This window comes from Acanthochromis polyacanthus, chromosome 3, assembly GCF_021347895.1.
Source record: "Acanthochromis polyacanthus isolate Apoly-LR-REF ecotype Palm Island chromosome 3, KAUST_Apoly_ChrSc, whole genome shotgun sequence".
NCBI lineage: Eukaryota > Metazoa > Chordata > Actinopteri > Pomacentridae > Acanthochromis > Acanthochromis polyacanthus.
In genome coordinates this window covers 40,989,524-41,015,383 of record NC_067115.1, presented here as the reverse complement: position 1 = coordinate 41,015,383, position 25,860 = coordinate 40,989,524, and the positions used below count along the sequence as shown (strand labels likewise).

General features: G+C 37.8%; 1 protein-coding gene across 1 annotated transcript in view; it reads right to left on the bottom strand.

Moving 5' to 3' along the window:
• The window catches only part of LOC110955016 (teneurin-3), a 753,086-nt gene that overhangs the window by 639,355 nt on the left and 87,871 nt on the right, over window positions 1-25,860 (bottom strand). Inside the window, exon 2 of the mRNA XM_051945606.1 lies at window positions 10,844-10,954. The gene's annotated coding sequence lies outside the window, so the exon portion shown is untranslated. The remainder of the gene's footprint in view (window positions 1-10,843; window positions 10,955-25,860) is intronic.

Below are 25,860 nucleotides of genomic sequence, written 5' to 3'. Positions count from 1 at the left end.
GTCCACATCATCAGTTCTTCCCCCAATTTAAAAGTCAGACAGCCTTTTGTGACAAATATTAATTTTAAAAATTGTATTTTGTGTGTTGCAGACATACAGCAACATGACATATATTTAGTGTTTGTATACTAACCTCAGAGTGGACGTGGGCAGTGACATGTTACTGCTTTGTGCTACATCTGATATCAGTTCAGGCCTGAAAACATTTATTAGCCCACAAGAAAACCCCTCAACCACAGTATGCCTGAATGTGCACGTAGGTACGAGGGCCCAGTCATTCTACTTACACTTTCTCTATGCTCAATTGGAAGAAAGACTTTTCTGGAATGCTCCCGACATGCCTAAAAGGTTCTATTTAATTTTTCTTAAGAGAAAAGAAACGGCAGAAAGAGAGTAAGGAAAATAGATTGTAAGAAAAGAGGAGATGAAACCAAAGTCACACTTTGAGACATAACTACAGCTGGGCTTCAAAGTCTCTCACTGTTTGTTTCACACAGCATGATCTGACTCATTTATTTTCTCTTTGAACCAAAATTACGGTCAGGCTATTTATTATGTGGTGTTTTTTTCATATATTTCTTGCAAATAATGCTGTTTTTGGTGGAGTGTAAAGGAGAGGAACTGTCCACTTTATGTTCACAAGTAACAACCCAAAATGATGTCTGAGTAGCCTCACGCAGAATAGTAAAAAGTAATGAGAACAGCATCTATTCAAGAGCAGTTTTTTCCCTGTCCAAAAGCAGTTCTATTTGATTTACCTTTACAGACCTAAACAAAATCCTGAAATTACACGAATATAGCAAGAACTAAAACATTTGTCGTAGAAGAGATGGTAAACCCAAAATAACAACAGCAACAGAAAGCTCTGATAATATTCTGTCAAAACTGTGACTAGCTATGTTCATTTGATTTCACTTCACACACATTAGTTTTGATTCACCCAGCTTGTGGAGACAAAAATCACTTATTCACACATTTGGCCAATAGAGAACACAGATTAACAGAGTAGATTTTAATACATATAATCACATTTTTTTAAAGATAAGCTCTATTAAAAATTAACATTTATATTTGTTGCAGTTGATTCAGTTTTGTCCATCAACTGAAAGTGAAATTGAAAACCTCAGCAGCATACTTATCCCTCCATGGTGAAACTGCTGATGGTCTGGGCCTTACTTCTAGTAGCACAACCAGGATTTTCAAGTTTATTATTTATAATACTGACCACATTAAAAGTCTATCAGCTCAAATTTCAAACATAAAATATCCTGTTAACTAATACAGTTAGTCAGCTTAAAAAGAATCTGCATTCCTGGAATTTAATAAAAGAGGTTAAAAGTTAAGCAGAAAAGGAGGTAAAGGGCCAGAGAGAAAAGAGGAACACTCACCACCTGGAAACCTTCAGTCTTCTTCAGATTCCTGCATGTTTTTTTCTTTCTTTTTTTTTGCTGTTTTTCTATTGTCTGTTGGTGACAAACCAACCCAAAGTCTAATTTAATAACGTCGTTTCCTCAGCTAAAGTAAATGATGAGATCGAAATGAAAATTACTTCAGTGTTTTAGCCAATAAACACCACCGTCTCTTGACAGACACCAGCAACAAATATTTGACCAAATGTCTGGGCAGTGGGCTTGAAACTCCACATAAGCCTTAACGCCATTACTTATTCAGGAAGTTTATTGGTGTGTTAATAATTGATCACCTAATTAAGGGGGGAAGTTGGGGAGATATGGGGCTGAATGCCTCTTTACCAGAGGGCTTTTGGTAAGTGCATGGTTTGGTGGAGCGCGACAGAGAGGCGCCGATGAAAGTAACTTCTGACCAGCACGTAAAATTTCTTTTCGTATAAAATGACCTGGGCATGAGGTACACTAAAACAAAAAAAGGTGCACAACTAACTTTTCTATGCACTGATAATCAGGTGAGGTTTCTTACATTTTTAGAACCAGTCTTTCTTTCATATTCATTACATCTTTGTCATATTGAGAGCCCCCTGTGCTGCCTCTGTCCTTGACAGGCAGATATTTTTTTATATTTTTACTGATTGGCAAATTTGCCGTTGTCTTCTGCTGTGACCCTTACTTTTGTCAGGATGAAAAACATCATGAACAGCTTCCACACAGCATCACACCATGAGAAGCAAAAACTTTGCATTAAAGGTCAAAATTCTGCTGCTGATGCAGGATTCATAGGATCTGATCTCACTGTAAAGTTATTTTACTAAACAAGCAACAAGCTGGCGTCTTTTTAGGGATGTGCACAAAAAGAAATGATCAGGTATGTTCTTATGCACCCTGACGAACAACCATTATTATCCAGCTGCACATATGTGTATGTGTGTGTGTGTGTGTGTGTGTGTGTGTGTGTGTGTGTGTGTGTGTGTGTTTTGTTTAGTACTGCTGTCTATTAAAGATCAGTGAGCTGCAGTGTTGTACTGCTTTTTCTTGTTAATTGTTTTGGATTCAACCTCACATAGGTACCTTATTTCTTTCATTGAATTTAATGTCAAGCATTTAAATTCTAATTATATCATTGCTTACATTTATTTCCAAAAACATGGTGTGCTTTCGGGACCAAATGTGTGGTGAAGAATGATTATACATTATTGAAAACACTGACAGAGTGAGGAATACCTTCCCTCCTGTCGGCACAAGACTTTAATATTTTGTTTTAGTAAACAGTGAATTAGTCATGTAGAATATAGGTGTATTGTGCTGTTTCAGTGAACATTTTGTATTTTCTTCATATTTTGTCATTTGTTTAAACAGTAAACATTTTTAATATATTTCATTTGGTGAGGAAATTCTCTCCAAACTAACTAAGACATGTTTCCAAGCAGTGATGGTACTATAAAGCACCATTTACCTCACACTCACTGCAGGACTCATTCTTTTAGAGTGATGATCCCACCATCAGAGCCAATGGATTCTCCAAGAGAGGCCTTTTAAGAATGCTGTCTAATGCCAACCATTCATCATCTTGTTGGAAAATACATGCCAAGCCAGCCGATAAAAGTGGTATTCATCATTCCATTTATCGTACATGAACATAAATATCAGCCATTTGGGCCACACTTTGTACCCTGCACAGATTACAGTAGGAGCATTTTTAGAATGAGAGGCTCCAGCCAGACTGAGATCAGAGTTTTGCATCACGCTATACCCAAATGTGTCTTAAATAGCTCCTCTCCCCACATCTCCCCCCTTTTTTTGGGTGTGAGTATTAACTAATTAGTTGTTTACATATAACAGTGTTGTACAAGATGCTAACATTTACGCAGAGGTTTTTGTCAAAAACAATTTTAATTTTATTTTATGTTGTTTTTATTATTTTGTACTTTGTTTATTTCATTTTATTTATTTTGTAATTTCAGCTGTGTGAGGGGAACTCGAAAAATAAGAATTTCATTACTCAACTTCTGTGTTTTTGCTGTGTATATTGAATCTAATTAAAGTGAATGTTTGTATACAGTGTCATCAGACCGTATATTACATGTGGATACTTACCAGATGCAAGCTCTGGAACTGTAAACAGCAGCTATAAAAGCTGTTGCTGTAAAACCTATTTCAATTGTAAAATTTCTTGCATCATTTATGTTTCACAATAAGTAGAAATTTGTTCATTGAGGCCTAACCATGCAATTCCTTCCCCTTTCATTATAATGTCATTCTATCAATATGCTAAAAAAATGATTTAAGCTATTTCAAACATTGCAAAAGTACAAAAATAATCAAATCAAGGCAGCCCGGAGAATGCCCCACAGTTTTAGTCATCGTGTTATTTCATGTGATCGCAGACTGTCCCAATGGTGTTGAGATCGGGGCCCCATGGAGGCCATGCCATCTGTTGCCAGACGTCTTGTTCTTCTTGTAACTGAAGATATGTCTTCATGAATATTATTGTACGTTTGGGCTCATTGTCATGCAGCAGATGGCATTAAGTTGCATTTTTCCAGCCTTTTAGCTCACCCTGTTCTTAAGTATCCACACGCACTGAGCTGAAAGAGAAGTAGGCCAACTCCCAGTCAGAGGCAGCTGAATGCAGTATTTAAAAAGCGTTACTGCCAAATAAAGTACAGTAATGAGCATGCTGGGATCACTGTATTCAAGTGTCACACTCTTGGCATACAGTCTCAGCGAGGAGCCACAAGAGGTAAACTTTTTGTTAACAACAAAAGATGCCAAAAAGAATGAAAAGGCTCAGACCCTAGTCATTGGTTATTATCACAATCACAACTTAAATGTTTTTCAGACATTCTGAAATGTAAATAAGCAGCCCCCAGCTTTTCTAAAGTGAATGGAGAATGCTGCTGTAAGTAAAGGGAACAACCCCAGCAATGCATGTTATGCTGCTACTGCTAGGTTGTTTTGTAGTGTGTTTAGAGTGGAAGTTTAAGTCTCATATAGTATAATATAATATAATATAATATAATATAAACATAACATAGTCCACGTTTAATGATGACAAAATAACAGTCTAACTCTAGTTTTAGCATTCTCCTTTTACCTATAATGACATAAATGAGATATATGCATATATAATAGGAAATAAAAACTTTAATCCAGAACATGTGTAAAACAAATGAGCAGGGGGCAAGACAAGACTCTCGGGAAACATGCTGTAATACTTTCAGTTTATCGGTGTAGGGCAGATATGAGGGCAGAGAAGGGTAAATGGTAGCGCTGTTAAAGTCTCAGGACACTGAAGTACATCTGTGTAATGAGATTCATTAAGAAAACTGCAGGAGTCCCACAGCACACAGTCCTCACCCATTTAGGTTGTTTGACCTCTGCAATATTTCTTTTTTTTTTAAATTCATTTGTTTATCTGTTCTATAAATTAATTGGTGAATACTAATACGAGTTTTTCTTTAAATGCTGGAGCTAAGGTGCTGAACCCACTGACTGATTTGTTCTGTGAGTGCAGAGGTGTGAGGGAATCTGTTACCTGCTATTTGTAGGTTCTCCCTCATACAGGTCATAGTGATCCTGGTAATAGGAGCTTCAGGAAAAAGGAACTGGACTCCTCCTTTTGGTTCTTCAAGACATTTTACTTCTCACCCAAAAGGCTTCTTCTCCTCAGAAAATAAAGACACCTCTTGGAAGAGAAGAGAAATGTCTTTAAAAAATAAAAAAGAGAAGTCCAATTGCTTTCTCCACAGTATGCTTAACTGGTCATACAGCCTTGACTAAACCAGTTCTTGTTATTTCTTTCTCTCTCTTTTATTGTTCCTGTCTTTCTGCCTCACCCTCCACCAACTAGTGAATTTGCAGTTCCACTGTACTTTGCAATTCAGAGTATATTGTTATTTTTAAGGATATATAGTAGGACACTGTGTGTTTTGCTTATTTTAAACAGTATACTACCATGAGCTGAACATTCAAAGTTCTTGTACGGACAGGGGACACCCTGGACAGGTCGCCAGTCTGTCACAGGGCTACATATACAGACACACAATCATACTCTCATTCACACCTACGGACAATTTAGAGTTATCAATTAACCTCAGCATATTTTTGGACTGTGGGAGGAAGCCGGAGTACCTGGGGAAAACCCACGCATGCACAGGGAGAACATGCAAACTCCATGCAGAAAGATCCCAGGCCCACCCCAGGATTTGAACCAGGGAATCTTCTTGCTGCAAGGCGAAAGTGCTAACCACTACGACACTCTGCAGCCCAAAGTCTGAATATGTAATCAAAAACAGAAAGTAATAACAAAACAAGAAAAACATTCAGAGAGCACAGTACTCCGTCAAGACTGCTCAGTCATTGTATGATTTCCAATGGATGAAATGTTTAAAAAATTTGTGATCCTCAGCGGTCGATTTGTATTAGGATCATAATCACGTGATCGTCAGCAGGATACAGATATCTTTCACAAACCCCTGGATCCAGACAAGAAGCTGCCAAAATTTAAGCACTTGGTCCTTGTGTCATTTCTGACCTTCCCTGAAAATTTCATCCAAATTTGTAAGTCTGTTTTTGAGCAATGTTGCTAACAGACAGACAGTGAAATCAATGCTGATCATCACATAGCTCTGCTGTGTTCCTTGGTGGACTAAATGAAATAAAATAGAGTGGAGCTATGTACCACAGCAGAAAAAAGAGCCTGCAGTAAAATGCCAAAAAGTAAGACACGTTTAAATGAATCTATCAATAGAATCTGAATAGGTTAATTAACCAATATGCCTGATAAATCATTTTGATAAGAAAACAGCACAAGCAATGGAGTGGTATGATGAGAAATATGAGCTTTTCAGTGTGAGCGACAACACATCAATCAATACTCACTGTATAGGTTAATAGTCACACTGACTGCCTAGCAGTGGTTGATGGATAACGCTAAGGAACATGGCAGTCAGATGAGAACATGACAGGAAAACTATGCAACTCATTATGCAAACATATTTGATTGGGATGTTTAGACCTGTAGCCTTCTACAGCACGATACAGTTGCTTTAAAGAAACCTTGAACTATAGTTGCTTAATGATGAGCACCATGTCCATGTTCTACATTTTGTGTATGCAGCTAAAAAGAGATTCAGTGGTATTAGAATATTCTATATTGTTTTTTTTATTTTCATAAAATTACTTAAAAAAAGAACAATAGCTTATTGCTCCTTCTCTGGACATCATAAACTGCTGTTTTGTCCAAACCATGCAGATGTTTGAGTGTAGAGCACTGTAAATCACAGGATACATTCATGACACAGGTCGGAAAAATTTGATCAATGGTCACAAAATATTATTAAACTACTGGATTATTCTGTACAACTCTCATGTACAAAGATTGGATGATGACAATCCCAATTGGATTTCAGACCAGAGCACACATAACAAACTCAACAGGACCCTGGGATTACTATAGTGGGACTCCTCGCACAGTGAGAACGGCTTCAGGCAGAACTCCCAGAAACTTCAGTGGTACCACAGAGGACATCTGTGGGGAATATTATTGGATAACTAACCCTATTGGCAGACAGGAACACTGACTTGGATAATACATGACTTAACGTTAATGTTTATTCCATCTATTAGCATAATTTTTCAAATGAATTTTTTTCCAATGTCTTCCAAGAGAGACTGACGTTCAACAGCATTGACAGCATTAGTCATTTTGGCAAAGATGATTAGAAATTGATGATAAGAAATCTCAGCAACATAGAATGTGGCCATTTAATATAGATGTACCCACAAACAAAATGACGTTACACTGAGCACAGGCGTGTGTTATGCATGTGTACATTATGTCTGGATACTGGACCGTGTGACGGACAAGTCCAGATAAGTCTGCAGCAGTAGATCTGTAGTAGGATCGCAATCATGTGATCATCAGCAGGCAGCTGATGCAGTGTTCACTTGTAGTCATAGTTACAGTGACACCGTGCCGCTATCTCAAAATGATACAGAAATCTTTCATAAATTTGTGGATCAGAGAATAAGCCGTATCACTGCCAAAATCTGATCAAGTGGTCCTTGTGTCATTTCTGACCTTCCCTGAAAATTTCCTCCAAATCTGTTTTTGAGTAATGTTGCTAACAGACAAACAAACAGACAAACAGACAGTCAGATAGACAGACAAACCTACGCCAATAGTCACACAGCTTATTACTCCACCACGTTCCTGTAAGCTCACAAATCAGTGCCGTAAATAGTTTAAAATTGCAGCAAAACATGTTGTGTGAACTTTTGCGAACAATTAATTACACATGATGGTACCATGCCTGTAGGTTCTTGGTAGCAACACATTTTCTGCATGACTTTGAAAAAAAAATGCATGCAGACAAATGGCTCAATAGACTGATTGATAGATCACTGAAATTTCTGATGCTAGGCTTACTGAGTAAAAGGTCAGGGAGAAATGAGATATGATAATGATTTTTTAATGATGGTTCTGAAAGGCGCCCCATTTGCTTTTCATGTGAAGTGCTTCAAGGGAATGAATGAGTTATGGAGAGAAAGAAAGCAAACTCTGACAAGCACAACTGACCCACCCCTTATATTCAGCAGATGAACAGCTTGACTTTACAAGGTCTTGTCCCTCTGTTCCCACTAACTGTATCATTGTGTGATGTAACAACTTGAAAGAAAAAAGGTTACACAACTGTTTTTCTTTTCTTTTTTTCTTTTTCTTATTCTTTACTTACATTTTCGATATACAGTTTGAATTAAAGCAGTGTGCACAGATGTAACAAATGCTGAAAAAGGTCAATTTTCAAAGGGCTGGCTCAATCTGAGAGACTTTTTTCAGTTTTTTTAGTGGGAAAGATCACATAAAATAAGACGAGAGAGAAATAGGAAGGAATTGACTGAGCAAGTCAGAATAGCATGAAACAATGAAGCTTTAAATGAAAGATTCACAAAGATATTAATGAGAGGATCATGATTTCATAGTTAATTAGATGGTTCACATCAGATGTAATTAATAGCACTAAGCATATCCATGTATCTCATGAAACAATCTGGTTTTTTTTTGTTTTTTTTTTTACCGTGAGTGTAATTCTTCATAAGTTATTATACAAGCATGATAAAAGTGGAATCACAAATTTGACTGAAGTCAAACAGAACTGAAGAATATATTTTACACTGAATGATATAAAAGACGTTCCACTTACAATTACACTGAGGAGGCTTTTGGCTTCCTAAAATTCATTAGTGTTTTGTATTTGCAATTTAATTTTTATTTTAACACACTATTTAATTAATTAAATGTAAATAATGTAAATAATTAATTTAGTAGTCCAATTTTCTGAATCATCTCCTCTTTCCTGCCACAGTCAGACTGACGCCAAAACAAAACTACTGAACTCAAAACAAACAAACAAAAAACAATAATCTAATGCTAGCTCACTTTAATCACATGTGCAATATCTGTGTCTTTATTATCTGTGAAAATCCTCACAATGTGAAATTTATTCTCTGATGAACGTGCAAAACTTGTTACAAGAGCAATATTCCCAATACTCTCTCAACTGACTGTCTCTATATTTATATATTTTTATTATATTATTATATTTCTTATACATATCTTTATTTTTGATTCCTCCTTGCATAGCGATTTTTTATCTTATCTTAAGTTTTGTTACTCAAATTGTGACTCTGAGAGTCCCGGCACAAGAGTTCCAATGTGTCTGGACTGTTGGTTCTATTTACAAATGGCCAATAAAAAACCTTGAATCCTTGAATCCTTGAATCGTTGACATTTATGTGTCACCATTGGAATCACTAACTTTGTGTCTTCTCTCTCACATAGTGTGCTTTGTCCTCTTTATGGAAATACGTCTGTGATGGAGCTATACATTTTGGATCTGCAGTTTCTGGCCTCAGCAACCTCCTTGATCTTTATTGTTCTTTTTTATGTTGTTTGCCTGATTTCTCCCTGCCTTCTCTTTTTCTCCTCTTTACCCTCACCCTACTCAGTTAAGGCAGATGGCTTCCCTCCCTGAGCCTGGTTTTGCTGGAGGCTTCTGCCACTTCTAATTTTATTTTTTCTTTTATTTCCCTGTCACCAAAAAGCTAGTGAAAAGGAATTTTTTGTGTTTTTTGGTGTTAGGATTTATTATCTGTATTATTTCTACTAAACATACTGCTGGCTTTATACTGATTTACACATTGTTTAAGTGCTAATGAATAGAGCTGTGTTGATGTAGGAAGATAAGAAGGTCAGCCCACATTGCGTGAATTTGGGTGGACCAAAGATGTTTAGAGCTAGGTCAATTGAGGGCCAAATGCAGCTGCCTACACCAACATGACTGACACACATACATGCACACACACTGCAAGTTGTCACACGCTCACTTAGTACTGAAGACCACTCCATGTCATGAAGACTTCTTGTGAGGACTTAACAAGCTGACATCTTTTTAGGGATGTGCACAAAAAAGAAATCAAGTGTGTTTTTATGTATTTTCAGGAAAGTAGCATCCTGACACCCTTTCTGGTTCATTTTAGATTTCAACATCTACTTGCTGTTGAATGAAGAGTTGTGACCCTCGTCATCCTTAGTGTACTGTGTTTCATAACTGATTAAATACTCATGACTGGAGATGGCATGTCAGCTGGAAGCTGTGATAGTATATGACTGAGAAAGAAGTCAGCAGTTTATTATGAAGAGACAATACACTAAGAAACATGAATCATAACAGGGAAGAATTCTTTTTCAGTATCTGGGACCATCTGATTGGAGGGATCATGTGGCTAGAGGCTATGGACATGCCTGTGCACCAGCAAGATAGGGCTAAGTCTAAACCAGGGCTCCTCTCCGTCAGTTTTCGACCAATGGGATTGTTGCACATTCTGTTAAAAGATTCTGTATACAGTGAACTTCATCCATTCCTGGGTAGATGGCTACAGATTAACATTTTAACAATACTCCCCTGAACAGTAATGGTCCTTAATATCCAGGTACTTGGCAGTGCAGAATACGCAACTTGAAGTGCGAGAAGTTGCCTGTCTGCTGTCTCTTGTCTTTGTCGTGGTTTTCACTTTACTATATGAAGTGCCCTGAGATGACATCTGTTGATTTGTTGCTGTAAAATTAAAGGGGATTTAAATGTACTGAGCTGAGTTTAGCAAACTTGTTTGCATTTTGGAGGGACACATGGTGTGAGAGTCTTGTGTTTGATGTGGAATGATATGTTATTATAACTAATGCTTTATTGTATACATCTGTATGGTTGCATATGTGGCAGGGAAAGGGTTATGTCTTTTCAGCTGCTGTTTTTCTTTTAAAAACTGAGATGCACTGTGTCTAATGGTCAGCATTCTGATTTCATTTCAAGATTCAGCCATTGCCAACTATCACAGTCACTGCGAATGTGTGTGTGTTTGTGCATGCATACCTCTATTCTTGCTTCTTCACGTGAATTCCAGTGGAGTTGCCCAGTGGCAGCAGTCCTCTGGTTCTATTTCATCACAGTGGGGTGCAGGACTCCGACTTTGATCAGAGGAATCTTCAAAGCAAAACAAAAACACATCACAGCTTGACATATTGCTACCCAACTTTACTAAACAATATCAAACTGGGTGTCAACTTGAAGATGGCCCTCATAAGCAGCGTTATTGTGCATAATTTGACTTTTTGGAGCAAAAGACTCACAATGAATAGAAGGTTGGAAAAAAAAGCTCAAAAACTGTGCTGTGGCGCTTCTAAAGTTTTTACCAGATCAAATGTCTATAGCTATCATGGCATCATATCTGGAGTTAAACAGAAACCTGTTGGCCTCTCGATTTGATAATCATCCTCCATTATGTGGGAGGAAGTCAGAGAAAAGCCCCACATGCACAGGAAGAACATGCAAACTTCACACAGAAAGATCCCAGGCCCAGGATGCAAACTGGGAATCTTTAAGCTGTGAGGCGACAATGCTATCAACAGAGCCACTGTGCAGCCCTGACTTGACACTTAACCATATGAAAAATAAAATAAAAAATAGATAAAATGAATAAAATCAGGAAAATGTAATGTTTCAGACATTATGGAAAGCAATGGTGATTAAGAAAAATCAGGCCTTCACAGTGAAAACATCCCCAGAAGAGCGTATTTACAATGCACTCACCAAAATCAATCACAATCTGCTCACAGGAATATGACAAATTGTGTGTGTATTAGACAAGTTGACCTGATGGAGGGACTACAGGAAAGCCAATAGTGTCAAACATGGGCAGGGTTCATCCTCACTGGAGCATGCATTTTTTTTTCAGTTACTTGTTAATCTGCTCATTAAATGAGTTTCTGTATATTCAACAAACAATTTAGGCCTGAGTGACACAACTGAAAAAGTCAGGGGATTCTCAAGGCATCACAAATATCATTGAGTGGACAAATAAGCAGAAAACATCAAAGGGGCAAAGACAAGTTCATAGTAAACCCTGTAATAATGCTATTCTGTTATTTGCATTTTAGCATAACATTCTTTACTAGCCTTTGCATCTGTGTAGTGATGCTCTACACTGCCAGACCTTATCATGTATCATTGAGTATGCTGTTGCACAATGCATATTTTGTACTTCAAGAACATTTATACCCTGCCATTTCTTACTGTGACTTGTACTAGGATTGGTTTTTGGGTTTCAGTTTTAACTTTGAAAGCAGGCCTACTGTCCTAGATGCATGAGTCTACAGGGGAATAAGAGGAGAGAATGGTTGGCTGTAAAGGCAGCATAATGCCAAACTGCACTGGTTTTGCTAACTGTTACAAATAGTTTGTTTGTTTTGTTCTTGTTTTGGAGAGTGCTTTTTGCCAATGGATAGCTTCATATTTTCCTGGCTAATTTTTGCCAGCATATTGTTTAGTCTTTTACATGCACTGCCATGCCGTTTGACATCTCTCCATGAAACTTCCATTATGATATTCAGTCTTAAAATATTTGGTTCGTAAAACTCACTCCAGCTTTCAATAGTGTTGGTAATTGTTTGCTTAGATTCCAGTGATTCCTGGAACCGTATAACATAGCAGGATGAGGCATTCCACTCAAACTAGTATTTGTTAATTTAAAAAAGAAATCAGTTTTATGAGGTTTCTCAGAGAAGAAAATTGTGCTTGTAAATATTTGGACACTTTTCCTGTGCTGACATGACAAAATGTTGAAAATGTATACATGTAGTATACTTCACTTTTTTTAATTACATTTTTAAATTTAATTTCAAATATGAGGAGCAGTGAAGAAAGAAACAGAGTGATTATCTATGCTAGCTGCCCAAGTGAATCCCCCAAAATGTCCAAATATTTTTAAGTTGGGTTATTTTAACATAGCTTATCGCCTATAAATCACAATACACATGAGTGTGGAGGCACCAGTTTGCTGCTTAGATTGTAGAGATATTCATCAGGAGTAGCATGCATGCTTTATGATTCTTGAAATACTGCAAGTTAATATTGACCATGTCCTTCTAAGTGATTGGTTTTGTACAAGGTTAGGAGAGTGTTAAGTAAGTTGCTTTTCATTTTTCAGGATGTGCGAAAACACTCAGACACACAAACATACGGCTCAGTGCACCAAGTATGTAATTGAAGGTGACACAAATATGGGCGACTGGCACATCAACAACTTTTTTCGGATGCTTAATCAGTACCAGCTAATCGCAGACACACATACATCAATTAAGGAGATCATTTGTCAAGCTCATTATAGAGCATTAGCACACACACTAGTTGTTGAATACGCGGGGCTTTTATGTTAAAATAAAGAAAAAGCTGCCAGTACAAGCAGGAGAGTAGCAATAGCAATGAGGCAGAAACACTCCAGATGCCACCTGCATTTCTGTATGTGTGTGTGGTTATGTGCTCATACACAGATGTAGGTTTAAATGGTTATTGTGGAGATGACAAAAGGAAAGTAAGATCACCTCCTCCACTTAAATCCCCTTTTGGTACTTCTCCACTTCCACACTATACAAGCTTTTGCACCAACCTATCTATCTATCTATCTATCTATCTATCTATCTATCTATCTATGCACTGAACACATTTCAATAGATACAAAACAGATCCTGTAGAGCACTTTTGTTGTGTCAGTGTGAGCCTACATGTTTGTAGAGGTGTCTCCTCCAGATGATTCATTGTTGTTTCTGTGGAAACTTTGTTTGCAGTGATTGATGTTTTCAGTTTCAGTCCCAGTTTTGAAAGCTCACTGCAAATTACTATCATGACAGCAAAACTTGAAAATATAAAGTATAATGATGACACTCACAATTTACAGCTTGCACAACCCTGCTTTGAAAAACAGACAATAAGCTAGTCTGACATGGCACAGGGACTGTCTGTAAGAACCAGTGCTTCCATAATGATCAGGAAAGGAAATTGTAAGAAGTCAGCCTTGAGAGTTCCAAGAAGCAAATTTGCCCACAACACAGTACAATACTGCAAGATTACATGTGGTTAGCACTTTCGCCTTGCAGCAAGAAGATCCCCAGTTCAAATCCCGGCCTGGGATCTTTCTGCATGGAGTTTGCATGTTCTCTCTGTGCATGTGCGAGGTTTCTCTGGGTACTCCGGCTTCCTCCCACAGTCCAAAAATCTGCTGAGGTTAATTGGTTACTCTAAATTGCCCCTCGGTGTGAATGTGAGTGTGATTGTTTGTCTGTATATGTAGCCTTGTGACAGACTGGTGACCTGTCCAGGGTGTCCCCTGCCTTCACCCGAGTCAGCTGGGATAGGCTCCAGCACCCCCCACAACCCTGGTGAGGATAAAGCGGTGAATAGAGAATGGATGGATGTTGCTGACTGTGAAGCATGTATGTGGGAGCGATTGGTATGTAGCTGCATGAATGCAAAAGATGTAGGGAAGAGATGCCACTATAGAAGTTTGAATAAGTAAATAGTGCAACATTTGAAGAAGAATTTTTAATTCAATTAAATTTTCTGTTAATTTTTTAATTATATAGCACCAATTACAATTCAGATTGTTTCAAGATGCAAAACAAAACTAAATACGCCCCTATTTTATTATTTATTTTATTATTCCAGCTTTCTATTCACATAAATAGAAAGCTGGAATAATAAAATATTTAAGTTAGCAATTTATTAATATTGCACAGGGACGTATTTAGTTTTGTTGTGATATCACTGCTGATAAATAGACATACATTAAACATACTAAATGTGACAGCTACAGTGATAATTATTAAGTGTTGCATGAGGAAAATTGGGGCAAGACTCAAATCAAAGCCTGTTCATATGAGCTTCAAAGAAGTGAATCAGTAGTTTCTGCATAAATGGGTGTACTGTCAATGCAAAGATTAAAACTCATCTCTCAAAATTCCGTCTACATATTACTGTGACCAAAAGGCTGAGAATGTCTCTAAATAAATCTATAATCAAATATAAGGTGTCAAGGTTTAGTGTATGTTTTTGTTTCTGCATTATTCTGTTGTCATAAATTGCCCTTGACTACCATACATCCACAGAGTTGTTGCTGAATGTGTTCACTGAAAAAAAGCATTTTAGACAGACATTACACTGACACCCAGCACAAACACATGACTCAGAATGAGGTCGCTGGTGAAGTGTTTGGTTAGAATGAAAAGCTGCTGACACTGCCTTCTATGACACACAGTTGCTGATCTCTGGCCTAGAAAGAGGGCCACAGAAAGCACTTTCCAATTTATGACATGTCTACATGACTTAAGCATTCAGACTGTTTGTAAAAACTCAATCTGTGTCTGTTCTGCTAGAATAACTACGATGAATGAAGGTTGAGGCTGAGTATGTTGATCAAGAAGTACTGAGTACTATTTTGGCCTAAGGTGCCCTCACTGCATGTCTCCCTCTTGCTGAAACTGACATGTCTATTTTCAGGAGCATGATCGGCAGTATGACTCAGAATCAGCTTGGAGATACATTCAAATAGCAATTGTATATTTCACAAAATCTGACAAAAGCTTTGAAACAGAGCAAAACAGAAATGCCAATAGACTGATGCCTTTCACAAAGTAATGAAAAATTCTGAAATAATGAAATAATTTTTACTTCTACACACACTGGTGCATTTAAGCCAGAGAGAAGAACTTCGGAGTTAATTATGCACGCAGCCTAATTCACAAAACGAGCTTGTAATCAGAACTACACTTTATAATGTAAATACCTTCAATGTCTTCTCTGAACAACCATATATAAAGCTCTGAAGAATACTGTCATTTTTTAAAAACTGTGCGCACACAGTCTTAAACAACAACAACAATGCATGTTCTGCTGTCAAGCAGCCTTGAGAATAGTATGCGGACTGTAGATAACTGTTTTTTGCCTCCCTGGACACAAGAACAAATCCAGAGGAAGACAGGTAATCTGCCAAACTGTATTGCCAGATGATCACATTCCTGTTGGTACTCTTAGTGTAGGATAAATTCTAACCTGTGCATGTGTGTGTATATATAATCTGAAACAAATACTTTAGACAGGGTATGTTGACTACTGAAGCACAAGTTACAAAATATATGATCACTGAAAGAAATTTTAGTACACCTGTGATTTCCACTTTGCCCAAATGCATAAACTTCGATGTAAAGTAACGTCTGAACACCAGAATAGTATTTACTTATCTCAAAGGTTAAGCTGTACAAGTCAAAGATGAAACTAAGCTCCAAGTACACGCCGTCATTATGACGTCTCAAGTCATTACATTTGTTTAACCCTTCGATGTACAAGTGGGTCAAAAATGACCGTAGGTTGCTTTCTTGGAATATCTACAAAATATAAAGTTTTTATCATTTCATATTTCACCTTTTCCTCAAAAAACATGTGTTTGATATCATTCCATTTTAATTTGTAAGTCACCTTTGATACTTTTAAAGAAATTATAATATTTGTAGAACTACCCCAACCGTTATCACTGATGATATCATACAAGAGGTGAAGTACACAAACCTAAAGGGATGGACAGCAGCAACAGCTGGAGGAAAAGAGTGGAAAAATGTCAACAAAATGGATGTTGACATTTTTCCATTGCTGTTCTGTGTAATATTCTTCTTTTTCAATTATCAAAGCATTCTAAATCTGTTATAAAATGAAGAATAGACATTTCAAACATGAAATAATTCCTTTGTGGACAAAAATTTGATACAGTCATACAAATGATTTTTCTTAATCAAAATGACAAAAAATAGCATAAAAACACATTGATTCCTATACAGGTCATTTTGACCCATTTATTGAAGAGTGTGGGGTCCAATCATCCATGCATCTAAGGGTGAAAGCAATAAAATCTAAATATTCTGTGTGAGTACAATGGCTAAAGATGATTAGTTTTGCAGTTTGGCTGAGGGAACAGTAGTGTGGTGAAAATAAATGTTCAAAGGAAGGTAAAAGAATATACACAGAGTGGGAGTTAGAGATAATTGAACAAGGAGAGGAAATAGTGTGGAGAATAAAAGGAGCAAATAACAGCAAAAGCATATGGAACAAAACAACATGAAAGGGAAGGACAGAGCAGAAGAGCTATAGAAAGAGAAGAACAGAAAGCTACAATAAAAGGTAGCAAGAAGGTGACAAGGCTGTATGGTGACAGAGCACTGAGTATACAGGGCAAAATGAAAATACAAAAACAAGGATCAGAGAGGGAAGAAGTGACAATGCTCAGTTTGTCCACACATTTTTTTGAATATAGAAACCTACAAAAGGAGTGAAAAAAAGGAAAATCAAATATAGATGGAAGGAAGTATTTTAGAAATTGATTTTAAGGCCCTCCTGGTGGAATTCTCACTTATACAGATAGTTTCACTGCTTTAAAATACTCAAGTGTGATGACAGAATAATTTGTGGAGACCACTGGTAACAAACCATCTGTATTTCAGGCACATACTTTGTATTGTAAAATACAGCATACAACAGGACTGAGTACAATCAGTGTCATATACTGACATTGTTTTAATCCCAAATATTTCAAAATTGCCTCTCAATAATTGCATTATTTCTAAGTTGACAAAGAGAACGTTTCCTCTCATTCCTTAACCAGGCAATATTGAAAATACCGGCAAAGAAATTTAGTGAACATATTTGTGATCACTGGCACACTTGCATCGTTACTACTAGTAAGCTGCAGGAGTTTATATTGCAGTGAAAAATGAGCGTGCGTGCGTGCGTGCGTGCGTGCGTGCGCCAATCAAAGGTAGTGATAATAACTGATTTGACAGAGTGTAGAAGTTAGGTGTCAGCTAAAATGAGTGTAAGGCTGAATGAACTCACTATGTCTTTCTCTCTCACACACACACACACACACACACACACACACACACACACACACACACACACACACACACTGTACACTGTGCCTCCTTATCATTTTCATCACATGGTGAGTTGTGTTTTTTTTGTCTATTTGACATTATTTTTTCAGAATGTTATTGTAGAATTTTCTGTTATTATTGCACAGCTTTGAGGAACACTCTCTTTGCAATTCAATGCACATAACGTAGGAACATGAGACAAATAAGAACTCTTGAATCTTGAAGTGATTTGTCTGTGCTCTCCAGAAATCAAAATCACTTTGAACCTCATTCAATTTTCTTATTAGAATGTACAGAAGGTTACTTGCATGGGGAAATGTAAAACAGGATGCTGAGGCACAAATTATTGGATATTTTATAAGTTTTGTACATTAAAATTCCTGCTTAATGACAACATATTGGTGTACAACCATTTGGTAATCCTCATTAGTGCATGTGATGAAAATGAACATGTTGGAATTATCACATACATCCACCAGTCAAAATTATTTATTTTTTGTTGCTTAAAATGATCTTAACTGCGAGAATATATTCTGAGGATTGCATGATATTACTTCTAAACAGAGTCATGATATAAGCCAAAACAGCTATATTGTGCAATGACAGGAATGAATCATGTACAGTGCTGTAATATACAAAGTTTAATTATGGTCTTTGGTTATAGTGTTCAAAGTTCATTTTAAATTAGTTAATTTTTAGTCTGCATTTTACTGAAACCACACATTTCTGCAACCAGTTATTTAGAATTTATTTCATCACTGGGGCTTTGTGGTTAGCACCGTCTCCTTGCATGTAATGGAGTTTGCATGTTCTCTCTGTACATGTGTGGCTTTTCTCCAGGCACTCCAGCTTCCTCCCACAGTCCAAAAATATGCTGAGGTTAACTGGTAATTCTACATTGTTCATAGGTGTGAATGTGAGTGTGATTGTTTGTCTCTATGTGTAGCCCTGTGACAGACTGCTACCTGTCCAGGGTGTCCCCTGCCTTCACCCTAAGTCAGTTGGGATAGACTCTAGCCACCCACGACCCTAATGAGGAATAAGCAGAGTATTGATGATCGATGGATGAATTTTAACACTTGAATACATATATGAAGAAACTTAAATATGCCATTAGTGGAATTTTGAGTGAGTTATGGACACCTGTGTTTAACATGTTTTATCAAGTTGTCTTAGAATTGTTTCATAAAATGACTGAACTGACTATATTTTCTGATGCATATCTTTTTTGTATAGGTTACTGATAAAGCTCCAATCAAGTGTTGGAAATACCTTTGAATTACTTACAATAAAAGAAAAACCTTAAGGAAAATATATTCATAGGAAAATGAATAGCAATGAATCACTTGACCATAACACCAGTTGGTTTGCTATGCATCATTATTACTATCAGCTTGTTGGAGATATTGGAGAAAGCCTGAAAACAAATGCAATCTTCAGCCATGCATTAAAGGACATGGAGTGGTCACTGGGTTGTGATATAATCAAGACCTACTCTCTACAACTGTGCCAATGCTCTCTGAGTCTGCTCCTTAGCACACAGGTCTGCTCATTGGCCCATAATACCAGGAGAACCCTGTGGTTGTACTGGGCAAGTCCCAGTGTGAATGCAAGGAAGTATAAGAATGTGATGTGGGGCACCTCTGCAACTGTGCATGGATCTCGGGTTCCTTCCCCTTGATAAAATGAAAAAAACCTTCCCTTACACACATGCAGATAAAGGCTACTGTGGTGCTGTCACTGTCTTTTTTCTCTCCCCCAGCTCCTCTCCTCTCCTCCACGTCCTTTTTGCCCTGTCTTTCATTTGTTCCCTGTAGAGTTTTCCATTGGCTATTCTTGTTTTGTCTCATTTTTTTCCCCTATTCTCTGTCTGTGTCCCTCATCTTCTCTCTGTTTTCTCCCTCTCTGTGTTTGCCTCTCTCTTGGTGACAGGGTTCAGTAGAGCGTATTCTCACTGGCCACAGTAACACTCCAGTAATCCAGGGAATGCTTACACACACAGGTATTATTTGAGAAAAAAATAAAGGCTGGATGCGCCACTGTCAATTTCACCTCCTTGCCATTTGCACTGCCAGTGTGTGTGTGTGCGTGTGTGTGTGTGCGTGTGTGTGCGTGCATGTGCATGCGTGTGTGTGTGTGTGTGTACTTGTTTCTGCTATACCGGTGGGGACTTTGACCTGACTATTTGCTATAAAGGTGGGGACTTGTCTTACGGTGGGGACCTAAAATGAGGTCCCCACGGGTGGCAACACCGTTTTCTTGGCCATATTGTTGTTAATAAAAAATGTAAAAGTGCAAAAACGTTTGTTTAGGGTTAGGCATTGATTTGGTGATGGTTAAGGTTAGGGTTAGGGTAAGGGTTAGGAGTTAGATATGAATGGGAGTCAATGGTAAGTCCCCACCGGTATAGAAAAACAAACATGTGTGTGTGTGTGTGTGTGGGTGTGTGTGGGTGTGTGTGCGCGTGTGCGTGGGTGTGTGTGCCATCAGTAGTTTTTGGGGGGCAGCTCATTTAAGATAGCGATTTTATCATTATGTAAATGACATCAGGAGAGCAGCCTCATCTTTTCTGATTGGCTGCTGCTCCTACATCTTTGTGTGAGTGTGTTTGCCAGTATCTGAGTGTGGCTTCAAAATGACTCAATCAACAATAATTGTTTCCTGTGTATCTGTCTCTCATCTTGTCCATGGAGAGGTATATTTGATGTGTCCTCCGTCTCTTTTTTCCATGGATGGTGTGTCTGCAGCTACAGTAAAATGTCTTCTTCAAATTTCCAAGACTAGAAAAAAAAAATGCTATTCTCTTGACTGTCCAATTAAAGTGTGTCAGTGTTAAATATGTTTTCTTTTATCTTTAGCATTAGTCAGTATTGCTTGCATTAGTTCTGTAATTTACAATAAAATAATTTACATATCCTTGCCAGTTTGTTAAAAACATAGTAGGAGGCTTATGCTTATATAGAAGTGCATGAAACTCATATGTGTATATATATATATATATATATATATATATATATATATATACATACATACATACATACATACAATTGTTTTGTTTTGCTTTGTATAGAACTTGAGTTTATTGGAGATGGCATCAAAAAAAACCATATGACATCAATTATCAAGCAGTTATGATAAATAAATCCCTTAAATGGGCCTTCATTGGCATGTATTTGCCTGGTCACCTATATGTGTGTGTGTGTGTGTGTGTGTGTGTGTGTGTGTGTGTGTGTGTGTGTGAGACAGAGGGTTGGTCGGAGGGTTAATAGTAATTATGCAAAAATACATTATTATACATTATACATTATATTTTGCTGTCTAAAATTCATCCAGGACAGCTGGGGCACAGAGAGTGAATTAACTGTTGTCACTAGTGTGCCAACCTGAGCTGGACCAACATATTTGAAGACCTGCATTCTCAGTAATATGACCCTGTGGTCTGCACAAACCTAACACTGCTAATTTAATCAATATACAGTTGTAATTAACAACAGACATGATAAACATCTGGCTAATGTTTACTGTCCATTTTGCTTTTGTTTGTTTAATTGATTTGATTTTTTCTTGCAGACCCAGAGTTTTATTCTGATCATGATGGAACAGCCTCTGAACACCATTTGTTATGATGGGAAAATCAGTATTGAAATGCTGAAAATTGCCACTTGCTGTATTTTTCTAACTGAACTCCATACTTTAAATTTTCAAATTTAGCCATGTGCAAATTGCCCACCTTCAGATAAGATTTTTAATGAAATAAAATAGATTGAGTCTGAGGTTGGCAGGGATACGGAAAGCTTAAAATGTCAGAGGACAATTTGTCTGTTGCTATGCAAGAAAAAAAAAAGGAATTCTAATGGAAAGTGGAAAGAAAGAAGAGGGATTGGTCAATCTGCTGAGAAAGGGAGGGATTTCTTCATGAAATACTAACACAACAGCAATCATGAGAGTAATGATTTTGGAGCGTTTCTCTCAAAGCACACAACTCCCTTGTATTCTCCTACTATCTCCTCTGTGTCTCTGCCTCCTTCACTTCTTCTTTTCCACTATTTATCTGACCCACTCACTATTATACCCTGTACTAGTTATTTCCCTTGTGCGTTTCATTTCACCACCCTCTCACTCACTGTCAGCATCTTTGTGTATGAAATCTTTGCACCAACCATTTTTCCCACCCCATGGCGGCTGTCATTCTATGTCTATAGACACAAAGGGATTAATCTAAAGTTATGTAATGGATCGCCAAACACAAAGCATTTTACACATATCACACGTCAATTGCTGCATCTCAGTGCCTTGCTTGTAAAATTTTTTAATAACAATTCCAAAAAAAGAAAGAAAAAGAAATCAAAAATCAATCTCTCTCATTTTCATTTTTAATCTGCTCAGAAAGCTGCTTCAAAAGTTTTTATTTGAGACCCTAAGAACAAGTCAAAAGGAACTGTTGTATTTATCACCATTAATAATGCTGTCAATCCATGTAGATGGACTTTTTTTCTTAAAAAAGAAAAAAGTACGAGTAGATTTTGTAGGTTTTTAATACAACAAAATATAGAGTTGGTCCAAGAACCCTCAGCTCTCAGTCAGTTTTGAGAAAGACTTTTTTTTTAAAATGAATTTATTTAACATATCTCTCTGTGACATGAAGTCAGTCATATTACCTATTCAGTCATGTCAACAGCTGGCATAGGGCAAGAGAACAAGCAATAAAAAAATTAAAAAAAACACCAAACCAACTCCTGGTGAAGCTGACATGAAGTGGGGGTTAATCCAGGTCACACTCACTGTTTGCATTCCGATTGCTCACTTTGAACCTTTGACTACTGTAAATTACTCTCTTTGGATGGCTTGAAATAACATGATTACGATTAAAATGTATGACAGAAGGATTCCTATTAGTCATGTTAATACAGATCATTTCGAGTTAAAATGATTTAGAATTAGTTTACTCTCACCATGACCACTAACTGTTGTCTTCATATACTTCTTTTGTTCATTAATATTTTTAGGCATTCAGAATGAGAACTACCAGCAAGCCATGTCTTAAGTTCCCTGCTAGCATGTGGTAATGGAATGCGCTCACTGCAGTCCATTAATTAACATGCAATGGAGTCATTATCTTACCGCACCAGCACAGACCAAACATGCATTGGAGGAGAATTTCCCATTCCAATACATTTATGAGCCAACACATCAAGGTTACACAAATAACATGGTGCTATGTTGCCATCCCGTGGAGTTCAGAGAAGGGAAGAAAAAAAAGATGATCATGAATTTAGATAAGTGATCTTGTCTCAAAGCTGTGAGTATAAAAGGTAACACATTACTGTGTGCATTTTAATCTGTTACAGTCTAAGCATGGTTAAACTACCATTCCAAGGGAGTAGAAGCATGCAGATCCTGTAGTAAGTTTTTCTAACAGAATACCAAACAGTTCTTTGGATAGTGTTTCAAAAACATTCCCTTTTACACTCCACAGAAAAGCAATTGTCCAGGACTAATTACATCAAATGACTGTCTGGTGCTGATCATAGTACTATCGATTGTTAATTTAGTTTGTTTTTTAAGTATGACATTTTAACCTTAAAATGCCAGGTGCATTCCACTGAATACACAATACTTTCCTAAAAAAACTGTTGTATATAGTCTGAGACAGACCCTCTGATGTCTGGTGAGTAATCTATGTGAAATACTGAATATCTAGCTAACTATACAGTAAAAGTGTGTTAAAACAACTACAGTATACATACACACACACACACACACACACACACACATATATATATATATATATATATATATATATATACATGCAGTGGCATCATTAGGCCTCTTTTAGGGCCCCCCTAAAATATTCTTAAGCCCCCCGAAATAGTTTTATGTTCATTTAATTAAAAAGAATATAATCACATATCCAGTCATTATTAACTTAAATATGATCATACTGTAAATCTTAGTTTCTCTTCACTTCATAGTGGAAGGTAGAGTATGAGTCGGTGCGTCGTTATCCAGTCCATTCCACTTGTTCATATAGAGCACGTCCACATCACTGAAATCCAGTCCACATTCTCCCTCCAACCTAGGTTGCTCTTGGTACCTGCAGCATGTGTTTACTGGGAGGAGCACACAGAACCGACTAGAGCAGCGTTCGGAGAAGAACGTGAACAAGAATGGATATACAAAATGTTTTCAGGAGAGTAAGTATTCATCACTGCTGATAGTAACAATAAGTTAGCTCCAGCCCCCCAGCTAACATCAGAAAGTCCCATGTAATTAATGAACCAAATGCTCCCTGTTTGACAAATAAAAACCTGGCTTCACACTCTGAAGGAGAGACTCCCTGTACAGGAGGCAGCGTGAGATGCTGCTACTTAGCTCGCTAGTTAGTGTGAAATGCACTGTGAAGGTTCGGGTTGTTCATAGAGTTAGGTGTGCACTCTTGTTTATTTTTTCTAACCATATACTATCTTTGGGGTGACTTCCTTCTGGAGCATCAGCTCCAGCATCAGATGCACACAGTGAAGCAGGAGCAGAGCTCATTCATGTATGATTATGGGAATAATAATAATAATAATAATAATAATAATAATCACTCTACCACCCCTATTGACCTGTAAGAGTCAGGGCAGAGGAGCACAAAGAGGTGGAAAGGTGAGTCTAAAGGATTTCACAGGAGAGAGTACGAGTAATTTGTGATGCAAACAGTCTTGGATTTTTATGGAACTTGTTATGAATATGAAACATTTCAGTCCAGGTGCACCATATAAGACTTATTTAAGTTGAGCTTTTGTTGAGGAGAGTAATGATTGGAACGTGGCGATAGCCAAGAGAACAATATATAAACCTAATTTGCCCGGCCCAAATCTTCTTCTTTTCCTTTTGGCTTTTCCCTTCAGGAGTCGCCACAGCGAATCAGTTGCCTCCATCTAACCCTGTCTGCTGCATCCTCTTCTCTCACACCAACTACCTTCATGTCCTCTTTAACCACATCCATAAACCTCCTCTTTGGTCTTCCTCTAGGCCTCCTGCCTGGCAGTGGGAAACTCAGCATCCTTCTACAAATATATTCACTCTCTCTCCTCTGGACATGTCCAAACCATCTCAGTCTGGCCTCTCTGACTTTATCTCCAAAGCCTCTAACATGTGCTGTCCCTCTGATGTACTCATTCCTGATCCTATCCATCCTGGTCACTCCCAAAGAGAACCTCAGCATCTTCAGTTCTGCTACCTCCAGCTCTGCCTCCTGTCTTTTCCTCAGGGACACTTTCTCCAGACCAAACAACATGGCTGGTCTCACCACAGTTTTGTAAACCTTTCCTTTCATTTTAGCTGAAACTCTTCTATCACACATCACACCTGACACTTTTCTCCAGCCGTTCCAGCCTGCCTGTACATGCTTCTTCACCTCTTTTCCACACTCTCCATTGCTCTGGACTGTTGACCCTAAGTACTTAAAATCCTCCACCTTCTTGATCTCTTCTCCCTGTAACCTCACTCTTCCACTTGGGTCCCTCTCATTCACACACAGATACTCCGTCTTGCTGCGGCTAACCTTCATTCCTCTCCTTTCCAGGGCAAACCTCCATGCCTCTAGCTTCTCCTCCACCTGTTCCCTGCCCTCACTACATATCACAATGTCATCTGCAAACATCATAGTCCATGGAGACTCCTGTCTAACCTCGTCTGTCATCCTGTCCATCACCATAGCAAACAAGAAGGGGCTCAGAGCTGATCCCTGATGTAGTCCCACCTCCACCTTGAACTACAATTCTACAATTTCATTTAGCAGACGCCTTTGTCCAAAGCGATGTACAACACAAGCAGGAAAAACATAAGGAAAAACCTGTAGCAAGTGCAAAAAGTGCTTCAAGTGCGATTGGTCAAAGGTATTGCCATCAAGTTGCAGAAGAATTGCCAACCACCCCCCCCCCCCCCCCTTTTTTTTTTTAACTTTGTCAGCGCTAAATAAGTGCTGGGTTTTGGACCACCTGACTTATTCTACCCTTAAGGTGGAGTCAGATTAAGTGCCAAGGTGTTCTCTAAACAATTGAGTCTTCAATTATCTCTTAAAAGTAGAAAGGGACTCAGCAGAACGCACAGAGTTTGGTAGTTTGTTCCACCATTTGGGAACAACAGTGG